Genomic DNA, 12,410 nt, shown 5'->3' with positions numbered 1-12,410 from the left:
CGCAAGCGGACCCTTTGCGTATTAATCTGAACTTGATGGCAAATGAAGCGGCTGATATCAGATGACTGAGCAGAGGGGTTTAAGTTCAATCCGGGGAGAACCCGAGTCTGCATGGTTCAGTTAAACACTTAGCAGTGGAGGGGCTGGTGATAACATGCTTCGCTCCGGAGCACCTCTCCTCTCTCCAAACGAAATATGAAAACAGATCCGAGCTTCAGGCTGCGCGCTGCAAACCTCTCAATTAAACAGCTCGCGGGGATCTGAGCCGCGGTGGGACTTCAACCACCACAGATTAACCATGAATGAAGTTAGTGCTAACTGCAAGATGTGGGATAACGCGACAAATAAGAAAACGCCATTATAATATTTGGACTGATGCACTTTCAGTGTGAGCTGTGCTCTTTCTGTTAAAATAAGAGCTTGTGCGGCGCGCAAAAGAGCAACTTTGGAGACGCCGACGCGTTGTGAGGAAAAGGCGAGAAGAAAAGTTTGACTTACCGGTGTCGAAATGGCTAAAAGCCGCGGAAGAAATAAAGCCAGCGAGGAGAAGTGCAGAGGTGACGGTCCAGGAATCCATCGTATATTTAAAGAGTGAATTCGGTCTCAGGTGAAGTGCAGCCTGACGGACGGGTGCGCAGACCGGCGGGCTGCTGGACTGACTGTCTGTGTCTGTGCAGGAGTGGCGCTTTGACCGGTGTTAAAACGTCCCGTAACTTCAAGAAAGGTCCTACAGCTACTACTACACTGACACCACTACGACGAGACCAGATAGTAGAAAACAGGGATCCTATTTCTAGCCCATGTGACAGGAAATAGGGGCAATGAATTCAACCTGCAGCGCTGGGGAAGCAGCAGAGAGAAAAGAAGAAGAGGAGGAAGGAGGGAGGGAGGGAAGGAGAGAGGGTGGCGCGTCGGGGTTTTTGAAGGTGGCCTCTGTGGCGCAATGAACAGCAGGTCCGCAAAGTTCAAAATCCACGAAAATAAATCATACTCCTGCAACAATAACCTCATACTCACTTTAATATTACAGCAAAGCTAAAACATGATCGTAGATCAGTTTCCCATAAGGTCAAAACTACAATAGCGCATTTTGCTTGAGGTCAGCGCGGGTGTATCAGTGATGTAGCTGGGGCTCAGTGCTACATAAAGTATGGCAGTAACGGGAAACATGCCAGAAACACATTGTAACCACTCTGAAATATTTTATTATATTGTTTCTATGCTGGAGTATAAACAGTGCTCGGAAACCAACGGCCTCTTACGCGCAGTATTAAACACAAAAACAGGCCAAACATCCTTCTAAGATAAAAGTACAGAAAAGCTGAAACATGAGCTAAAGTAAAGGCTGGTACGGACCCGCATCGTTACAAAGTCAGCTGTAGGGTGAAGATGGCAAAATTACTTGTTAAGGTTTCTTTGGAAGAAATGAATTTTTTTTTTTGCTGCATTTGAAAGAAACATTTAGGCCTGTATGTTTTTGTATTTATCTGTATCATTATTGTATCTGCATCACTGTATCATTAATGTTTACAAACAACTCTTTTTGTAGCTAAAGCAAACTCAACTATCTGAATGTAAAACCAGAAGGTAAAAGCGGCTCCTCCTTCGCGTGTCTCACCTTATCCACTAACAGAAGCAGGTGCACTGAGTGTGCACTGAGTGTGCAGGCCCACTGTGAGCACTTCTCACCCCTTTATTGTTCCATTACAGTCTGACTGTCTCACCTTAGGTGTGAAACAGCGCCCTCATGTGTTTAACACCGAGCATCATGAGGCACTGAGCAGCAGAGCAGTTCGCCCGAAAATAAACCCAGTATGATCTGAGAGGAAAGAAAGCCCAACATTTATTTAGCCAAAACCGACAGAGTTGAAAAGGGTGCTCTGGGAAAGTAATCTAGCATGACGTGTGCCCTTTGGAGAAATGCGACTGTGGGCCCTGACGTACTGCTGGTGGGAGCTTAACTTGTTTTAAGTTCACTGACTGGGACTGTTTAAGAGAGAAGACGTTCTTATAATTTAAACATATTGGACCTTTTTTAACTGCATTACTGCAGATCTGCCACTTTTCAGTCTGACACATGCACTGAATATCATAACCCGACCTCAATGAAAAATATTCACCAGTCAGTTGAGCTCAAGTACTGTACTTATCTGCTACTTTATACTTAGTCTTATTATACTCCTCATGTCTTTCCCAGAGTCATGTACTTCTGTTCTCTACTGCAGTTTTTTCTGGTTATACTCACATTAAAACTCAAGGTTTTACATACAAAACATGGAAGTCTAGAAAGGAAATTTGTGTTTGATTATTTCATTTGTAACAATGTTTCTTGGCCCTAAATCTTCTACCACTGGAAAGTCTGTTTATTCCCCTTAAATGGAGCCACATTTGTAAGGAGGGTCGAGCAGCAGGGTTGAGTTTGTGGGCTGCACCCATGAAAAACTTGCTAGATCTCCTCTGCTGGAGCCAAAAAACTGATTCTGCTGCTGACCCCTGTTTGATATCCTTTATTGGATTGGATGACTGAAGTCTGACATATTGTTGATTTAATCATTTATTCATGTAACAAACAGTTATAGATGGATGGATGGATGGATGGATAGATAGATATTATCAGCATCAGTTCCTGTATGTGTTTGTGAGGGGCCGTCCCTCCTGAAACAGTTACAGTTCATTAAGATCTGTTGGGTGTTCAGACTGAACGTCTCTCTTCTGATCTCATTATTTTGATGTCAGGACTCTGAAAAATGCACCGTTTGTTCTTTTCAGCTGTTCAGCTGATTATTTCTGTTGCGTTGTTGCACCTCCGTCCTGTCCCGAGCTTCAGGTCACTGACCGCTGCCCTCACGGTTACGTTTCTTTTTACGGTTCATTTCATCTCCTCGTGTTTGAGGAGTTCAGACTTTGTTAATAACTGGAACACCTGACTCCAACATCTCCCAGCCTGCATTATTATTACTCCAAATGTCATTAACGACATGATAAATACCTGTTTTTGTGTTGGCAGTTTAGTCTGATCGTTTTTATGATAATTTAGTGCTTTAATAAATATCAGACGACATTTTATGATTAATCATTTCATGGTGATCTCAGTTAGTCCATAATTTCTTTCCTTCAAAACACAGGACTGTGTTTATTCTTTTATGTGTGCCACTTTGAGTTTATCGTCACACAAACAGATTTCATGCAGATGGATTAAAAAGCTGCCTGTCCACGTGAAAATGAGCATGAATTGGTGCTATCAGTCTGAGATGCTGTGTAGTTTAAGCAGCAAAGCTCCCTTTGTCTTCTTTGTTTCTGTGCGTGTGTGCGCGAGTGTGTGTGTCTGATCACATGCTGGGCTTGTCTGCACACGCTGCCCGGCCACATTCCTTGTGGTCCGCTGGAGTTACTGTAATTCCCTTTTTTGCTCTTCCCAGATAAATGTTAGCACTTCCACATCTCATTTACACTTTTTCATTTATTTATTTTTATTTATATTTTTGGCATTTTGCCTTCCAGGCATCATAACTGCCCTCCTTTAGGGCACATACACAGAGCCCCTCACCCCTTCATGTGTCCTGACAGGTGAGTTATACAGGATGGGTGCTGGAGGTCACAGCCGCTGAGATGTATGAGAAAGGACTTCAGCACCCCTGACCTGCCTGCCAATGTGAGGTTAGCTGTTAGTTGCATAGCTGAATAAGAATTTGGCCGAGATGCTTTGAATTCACAAATTCAGGGCCAAGACGATGTCATGTCCTTGTTCTCTCCTGGGTAAACACGAGGGTCTGCTCCTGAATCTTAATTTCACATTTCTTTCCTTTGTGGTTGAAACTATTTCTGCTTCCAGACCTTTGGTGTTTGAGAGAACCGTGGTGTCTCTGTGGATCCTCAGGGTCACAGACGTTGGGATCGACCCCTGCAGGTTTAGCTGGTTCTCACTCTTCTGCTGCTACTTTAGTACAATAAAGGTTTATTGAGATGATGAGTATTCATAGGAAATGAATCTGAAACTATTTTTATTATCATAACTAATCACTGTCTGTATCTGTATGTTGGATCTTTGGCATCACTGGAAGGAATGATCACAGAAAGCTGAGAATGACTCCAGGGAACGCTGATCATCTGTGGATTATTGGACAACTGGTTACTGCTGCAAACAGGACTTTTATTAAACCCATGTCAGGAAAGCAGCGAGAACTCTCTGCACATCTATAACTAAAATAAGAAAGAAAAGAAAGTCTCTAATGTAATTTGATGGACTAATCTTAAAAACTAGCACATCCCAGCAGGGCCAGGCAGCACCTCTGAGGCTAAAATGAAGCGGAGCTGGGATGTGTGTCTCACACCCTCATGAACAAAAACTCCTGCGTTTTCTTTTCTTTTTGGCAGCAACATGACAAGAAGAAAGATATTTTTCTCCCTCTTTGACATCAACACTGAGTCACTGTTTGCTGTCAGGATCATTCTCCTCAGTGCCAAAATCATCTCTGCCATCGCCTGCCTCATTACACTAATTAAAAACAAAACACCCTGGCACACACATTGACGCACAACTCCTTTTGTCTGGTCCTACGGGGGACACAGTGAGTCAATGTGATTACTCAACCGAAGCATCTGGTTGTTGTTTGAAGTCTCTGCGACCTGCCCAACACCCCCCACACGGCCACATCAGTGTCTATATGATGCACATCATTAGTGGCTGCACACACAACACAGCGCGCATTACTGTGTGGCTCTCTGACCCCAGCAAAGATCCGCCAAAGTGGGCTCCCTTTGACAAATAACTGCCTCTGGCCTTTTCTGAGCCTGTAACGACTCCCCGACCACCTTCTTCTCTCAGCTCCTGCACACACACCTGAACAGGCCCCTGAGCTTACCCGTGTTCAAAGCCAAGATAAAAGCCGTTGTTTATATCCAGCCACCTGCATATAACCATCAGCCGCAGCAGCAGCACAGCTCCTCCTCCTCTCCTCGCTGACACACACACAGCAGTCATCCATCTTGCTCAGCCTCCCAGGTCTCTAATTAGGCTCCGGGTGGGTGACACCCTCTGGAATGTTTATTGTAACATCTTTCAGTTATATATCCTTTAAAAGAGACAAAACAGAGGAGGGGGCAGTCACAGAGGCAGGGGAAGGAAGAGAGTCAGAGGGACTAAAGGACTAAATTAATTTATACACACATGCATATATATATATATATATATAAAACTTTCTAACTTTATTAGCTACACTTTGCTAGTACTGGGTCAGACCCTCTTTTTCCATCAGAACTACTTTAACTCTTTGTGGTTTTCATTGAAAAAGCTGCTGAAACAGAGATTTTGGTCCGTGCTGACATCACAGCGTCACACAGTTGCTGATTTGTCAGCTGTGCATCCATGATGTGTAATGCACTTGATGTTGGTATTATGTCGCGCTTACAAATGGTCCAAAATGCTGCTGCTCGTCTGTTGACAGGGACACGTAAATGTGAGCACATCACTCCTGTTCTTGCTTCTCTACACTGGCTGCCTGTCTATTTTAGAATTAATTTTAAAATTTTATTGTTTGCTTTTAAAGTTTTGAGGGGCGTGGCCCCCAAATACCTAACAGACCTCTTACACACATACACCCCGCAAAGGTCCCTCAGGTCGGCTGACCAGCTACTTGTTGCTGTCCCCAAGTCGAGACTGAAACATCGGGGCGACCGAGCTTTTTCCGTGGAATGGGTTGCCCCTCTATGTTAGGCTGGCTCCAACACTAGAGGTCTTTAAATCTCATTTAAAAACACACCTTTTCTCTCAGGCATTTCAAAATATCAGTCTCTAGTCAGTTTGAGTCATTTTGGGAACTGCTTTTATATTTTGATTTAGTGCTTCTTTTATGGTTTATCCTTTTAAATTATTATTATTTTTTATGCGTTTATTTTTCGTGCTGTATTGTACTGCTGTCTTTTATCTGGGAAGTGCTTTGTTCAACTTTGTTGTCTTTTAAAGTGCTCTATAAATAAAGTTGGATTGGATGTGAATCTCCCGTTCCACCACATCCCAGAGGTGCTCTGCTGGACTGAGAACTTTTGACTGTGGAGGCTGAGTGAGTGCAGTGAACTCATCGTCATGTTCAAGAAACCAGTTTGAGATGACCTGAGCTTTGTGACACGGTGCAGCCATCAGGAGATGGACACACTGTGGTCATAAAAGGATGGACATGATCAGCAGCAATACTCAGGTAGGCTGGTTAAACAATGCTTGTTTGGTACTAAGGAGCCCAAACTGTGCCAAGACCCCCCACCCCCCCCCCCCCCCCACCCCCCAACCGTAAACGCATTCAGTTGCTGACATGTTGTGTGATTAGACATTTGTGTTAACAATATTAACCTGTGTATCCTACAAGTTTTGATGCGATTCCTTTTCATCTGGACAGGTAAGCTCAGGTAAGGCTCAGAAGCAGAGTCAGAGTCCTTCAGTGAACTAACCACGTTTTTGGTGGTTAAATTAACAGGAAGCACATTTTTCTGTATGAACAATGGTCCCTCAGTCCACACATCTATGGCAGGTAGATCAAAGGTCAAAGCCACTGATAGCATATAAAAACATATCAGTGCCTCAATCAGTGCTGTTGGTTGGAATGAGGTGGCTCTGGCTGGGAAACAGAAGGATACTGCACATATATATGCTTTATCATTATTTTAACCCTAAAGAGGAATGTAATTTACCAAATAAACATGTTGTATAACTGTAAGCTCTGAGTCGCATTTACAGCAGACAGTCATTGTTTGTTTTTGTTCAATAATGTTTTTAAAAACTCGTCCGCCTTCGAGTTTCTTGTGCTGCTAAGTTTCAGCCATTAATGTCGTGACTGCAGAGACTGTACATTAAACAGCTTATTCAGTCTATTTACCTTAAAACTGCATTCTAATGGCCACCAGGGGGCAACTCCTCTGATGTGATTCTTTTCCATTTGGACCTTTATTGGTTGATCATCCAGCCAGATGGAAAGAAGAGGATAAACTCAATGACCTGGTAGCGCTGTGACCCCGGAGAAGTCTTTCAGGCCCAGTCCCTGCAGGTCAGTCATGTTTCCTGCACCTTGTCCATCAGCTTCAATGGGCGAGCCCCCCGGAGGCCTCAGAAACTTTTATAACCAAACCAAATACCAAACCTAAAGCATTTCAGTGCTTGTAAACCAGAGCAAGTGATCGTTCCATTTTTAGGAAATCCCATAAAAGTGATGGATTTATTTGGTGATGCAATACAATTTACAGGGGAAAGGGTGGCAACGAGAGCAGCAGTGCAGAGAAACTGCAGAAAAATCATCCTAAAAACACAATAAAAATATGGTTAATTGTCGAGAGTCGTTCATTACCAAGCCACAAACCTGCATTACATACAGCCTGTTTAAAATACAACAGACACAAATTAAAATCTGACTTAGACAAACCAAAAAAACAATGTTGTATGAAGCAAAAAGATTCATGCATTAATACGCTAAAAATAAATGACGTCTTCAAAGCTGATTTTAAAATTTAAATCATGAATGAAAGCAGCATTTACTGACTGGTTCCTACTGGTTATCAGAGCGAGCTGTAAAATCACCTCATTGACTTATAAAAATGAGCAATACTGTGATGTAACAGGACATAATGATCTTTACCAGGTCTTAAAGTGAGGTGAACAGCAACACATATATTACACTGAGTCATTATTTAACACAACTCAGGTGAGGCTCAGAGGCACTAAGCACACCTCATGATTCACTAGTTTGTAGAAACAAATTTAGCAGCAATAACTTGTTTTTAGTGTAATGCAACAAATCTAAACCATGCTGCCATATTGGTGAAGAGGCTTTCTCCTGGCATCCCTTCCAAACAAGCCATACTTGTTCAGTCTTTTTCTAATTATACTGTCATGAACTCCTACATCCTTGTTTTCATTGTTGGACAACAGAAACTTTGCATGACTCATGGTTCAAAATAATCCTTATTTATGGCACAGTCCTCAGTTCACCCACCATCTGAGGGGCTGCTCCTCGTTAACCGAAGGTTTTCAATCACGGGGATTATTTGTCTCTGCTCACAAAAATGTATGAAACACTTTTTAATCAGATATATATTGATGTGGTTGGGGGTGGTGGGGTGGGGTGGGGGTGGGGGGGTCAGCTGCTTTGGTGTTACCAACAGGTGCACTATGGGGGCAACAATGAGAAAACCCCCAAAGCAGGAATGGTTTCACAGGCGGAGGACACTCACAGTGTCACCGCTGTAGCGTGAGGTCATTCCAAAAAATGTAATTAATTATAATTAATGTTCTCTTTAAGAACAAAAGGTAAAAAGCTTTGACGTTTTAAACCATCCTCACTTAGTGAATGTGTCACTCATATATCTGCCATTAAATTTGCTGTCTCATATATTCAGTGGTAATCTGTATTAATAAGAAGGTTCTCAGTTTATTCTTCACTGTAAGATTCACTCCTTCCTGATTGTACAGATTAACAGTCTGTAACAACTCTCACACCAGGATTTATTTAAAAATATTTTTTTCTTATTTATGTCCTCTGAATAAAGATGGTATGAACCAAACAGTGGATTTGGAGAACTGTACACTTCTAAAGATTAGGAAAATGATAAAAACAGTGAAGATAAGGATTCACGGTCGTCATGATAATCATTTTTACAGCTTATCACAGACTAGGAAAAGAGCCAGAAGGCTGTCGGCCAGTCGTTCCGCACTTCCTGCCATGAAGTCCCGTGCAGCGCACCCATTCACGATGCATTTTTACTGTGACAATCAGCAGGGCTGACTCACAGGAAGAGGAGCATATCAGCGATCTCTCGCATCTATCTGGAGAGCATTATGGAGCATAAGGTCCAAAAACAGGAAAAAAATCCACGAACACCCTCGCCACCACGTGGGGCAGGCACAGAGCTGAAATAATATTCAGACATAGAAAATAATTAATGTTCATACACTTAACTCCCATTTCCTTGTTTGCTGCATCTAGTAGTGTCCAACATTGTGTCACTGCGGTGACGCCTGATATCCACACAGAAATAGTAGAAATCGTGTTATGCTGACACAGAACATATTAAATTATCCAAGTGCTCCTTTATATCTTTCAGAGTTATGGGACATTCTTCAGAGCGGTCACCAAGACTGAATCAACATTAATTCAGATCCTCATTTTGAGCACAAACATTTCCAGCCCTTCACCTTCGTGGCACACAGCATACTGAGGGACATTTGCAAACACTCTGTGATGGATATCTTTTTATGCCCCCCAAGCAGGGAATGCAAAGAGGGGAACAAAATACACCGTATGCATAATGTAAACGGCTGAAGAGAAACACACTGTGACGATCCCAAACTTGGGACGGCTACACTGTTTACAAGAGCTGCACAAATAGATGATGGCGTGGGTCTAGATGTCACATTTAATCTCAGCAACTAAACAATTTATGGCCAAGGGAAAACAGAAACAAAGGTCTGTACAATCACGTAACTGCAGTGACTGTTACCGGCCTCAGAATGCAAAGACAAATGTATGTTTACAGCTTTATGGCTCCAGCGCATAAACAAGGCCAGCCCGACCCCTGCACAGCTGCTGTTAGGATGCCAGGTTGTTTGTCAGGCCTCCCGTTACATCTTAGTCACAAATGGGAATGAAGCTCCTTCCTTACATGCAGTTCACAAAACATGTCAAATCCTTGCCTGCAACATGAAAGCATGGATGCAGCCTGCCTTGAATCAGTGGTGCAGGCTGCTGGTGGTGGTGTAACCGTGTTTCTTGGCACACTTTGGGCCCCTCATGGCTGACAACGACGCATCGTTTAAACGCCGCAGCCTACCTGAGGATTGTTCCTGGCTACGTCCTTCCCTTTGTGACCAGAGAGAACTGAAGGCAAAAGAGGCTCCGACCCAGAAAAGGTGTGTCTAATAAAGCATCTAAGTGCATGTCTGCCACATGGTCTAATATGAGGAGTGTGTGGCTGGAACCCCTCTGTCTAAGCTGGATATAATGAAATAATAACCACACTAAAAATCAAGTTATTGTATTGATAAAAATGGTGTTTGACATGAAAATGAGCAAAAATTATTTTCTTCTTTTAACTAAAGAAGTAATTATTCCATCAGGATATTGTGAACGTCTGTATTTAATAAACTGGAAGTGAAAATCTGACATTTTTTTGCTTGAAAGAAACATTAATGGATTAGCCAAATATATGAAATGATTATTTTAGCTTTGCAGTTTAAACTTTTTAATTAATTCCGTTTGAAAGCTCAAAGTTGTGCGTGAACAAAGATTGCTGGGACTGAACTGTTGCAGACAAAGAACAGTGATGTGCAGCATGCTGATGATGGGTTTTCATCAGGACCGGAACAAAGAGAACGTCCTCTTCCTGTATATAAATATGAATAACAAGAAATTAGCCCGATAATGCTGCGGCTCCTCCGTCTTCTCAATTAGCGACGGGCTGAGAGAGGACAGGGACACGAATACTTATGAGATCTTTGACCTTACGAGTTCGGACAAGAGAGCAAAGGATGAATCACAGCAGTGAGAATTCATAATGAGACAGAGAGAGAAATAAAGGACCTTCAATGCCCTGGTGATATTTATTGCACATCCATGAGCAGGTATATCCAGACACAAACATCACACAAACGTCTAGACAGTAAACAGTATCTGCCTCCGGGGCCTCTGAATGTGGGCTAAACAGATACAAACCGGAGCGCCCCAAAGAGAGCACAAACAACTGTGAATGAATCATTTCAGCCACTCAGTGGACTCAGTAGAATTCGGTCAAGCTGGTGCAGCAGATTTAATAACAGTGAACGAGCACTTTAACCACTGAATGTTGAGATGTTTCTGATTATTGCACTAATGTCAGTAAATGTGAAAAAAAAAGGAGACCAGTCCGGGCCTGCCTGCATCTCAAGTGGTACGACTTCGTTGAAAGCTACCTCTGCTGCATGTGTGTGGTGTCTCTGCACTGCTACTCACAGACTGCGCGCACACCCACTCAGAGAGACGCAAATAAATCTTCAGGGGAAAAATGCACATACGCAAAACAGAGGTTTAATTTTCTTTCTTTATCATATCTGTGCATCACACGAGGGCTACAGCGTGTGATAACGAGGAAAAAAAGGGGAAAATACAAACCAAGCATGGAGGAATATGTGCCTTTTGAAGTTATCTTTCTTCTTGGGATTGGCTTTGGCGTAACGTGGCTAGTTAAGCAGATCATTAAGTGTAATGGTTGGCGAGGATTGCAAAGCTTTATCTCTAATGGCAAGAACAAAGTTCTTGATGATCTGGGGGATTCTGGAGCTGGATTTGATGGGAATTCCCATGCCTGCTGGAACAGTTTACTTTGAAACATTTTGATCTGTGCTAACAGACAGGTGCTAACACAAATCCACAGTCAGGGAATTACTGACTCAGCCTTACATACTGGGACTTGGGCATACAGGGATAAAGTTATCTTTGACAGATTACTGCATATCTGGAGCTTGGAGGTTCCCCCCCCGGACTGACGCCAGTATTTTAATGCCTGGCAGTGACATGTGGCAATAAATCAAAGACTTAGAAACACCACAAATGGGGGGTGTATGCTATACAATGAAAAGTATAGCATGCATGCCACAAAACCATCAGGTCCTAAATTAATTCAGCTTGAAAAGGAGCCCATGACACGGCCGGAGTCATGAAGAGTGATCCACAGGTACGAGAGAAACAAGCAGTCCTGCAGCCATTTGTGTATCCTGAGATTATGTGGCTGCGCTCAGACAAAGGTTGATGAAGTATACTCCTGTACAAATACTCATTCTAACTCACTGTAATACTGCATCCTATTAAGGTTTGCTGAAAGTTCAACCCAAAGCTACAAAGCTCACATCTTTCCCAGTTTGGCGCTGAGCAAGTAGAAGACCACACAACAATAAACCACGTGGCTGTGAGTGGGATCTAATCAGAGCAAATGGAAACAAAGTGTGCAGGCTGCTGTTCGTGCTTCTGAGCAGAGATAGGGACGCAGTGAGGTTGGTCACAAACTAATATCTGCTCAACTCCTTCATAAACAAACAGCCAGGACAAAGAACGACTGCACAGCATGAAGAAAACCAGAGTGCACATCTTTATTCATGAGAACATCTGAGCAGGAAAGTTTATTCTGAAAATGGTTGGTGTTCCTGTCTGCAGAGAAACCGGAGCAGGATGTTGTTTGAGGATTATCGCCGCCAAAATGATTTCTTAGCAAGAGAATAAGCTTTGAAAATATTTTGCCTCTGGGCAAATAGAAAGTGAACACTAACAATTCTTTATTTATTTTCACTTCGCACTTTTCTTTTGTCAGAGCTTTCCACCGCTTTGCATTTGAATCCCTCCAAATCAGGAAATCGCTTCCACCCGGCTCTCGTATTTATGAAAACACGGTTCCAAGAGCCT

The sequence above is a fragment of the Archocentrus centrarchus genome, chromosome 9 (genome assembly GCF_007364275.1).
Source record: "Archocentrus centrarchus isolate MPI-CPG fArcCen1 chromosome 9, fArcCen1, whole genome shotgun sequence".
In the NCBI taxonomy this organism is placed as follows: domain Eukaryota; kingdom Metazoa; phylum Chordata; class Actinopteri; order Cichliformes; family Cichlidae; genus Archocentrus; species Archocentrus centrarchus.
Note: the sequence above shows the minus strand (reverse complement) of the source record.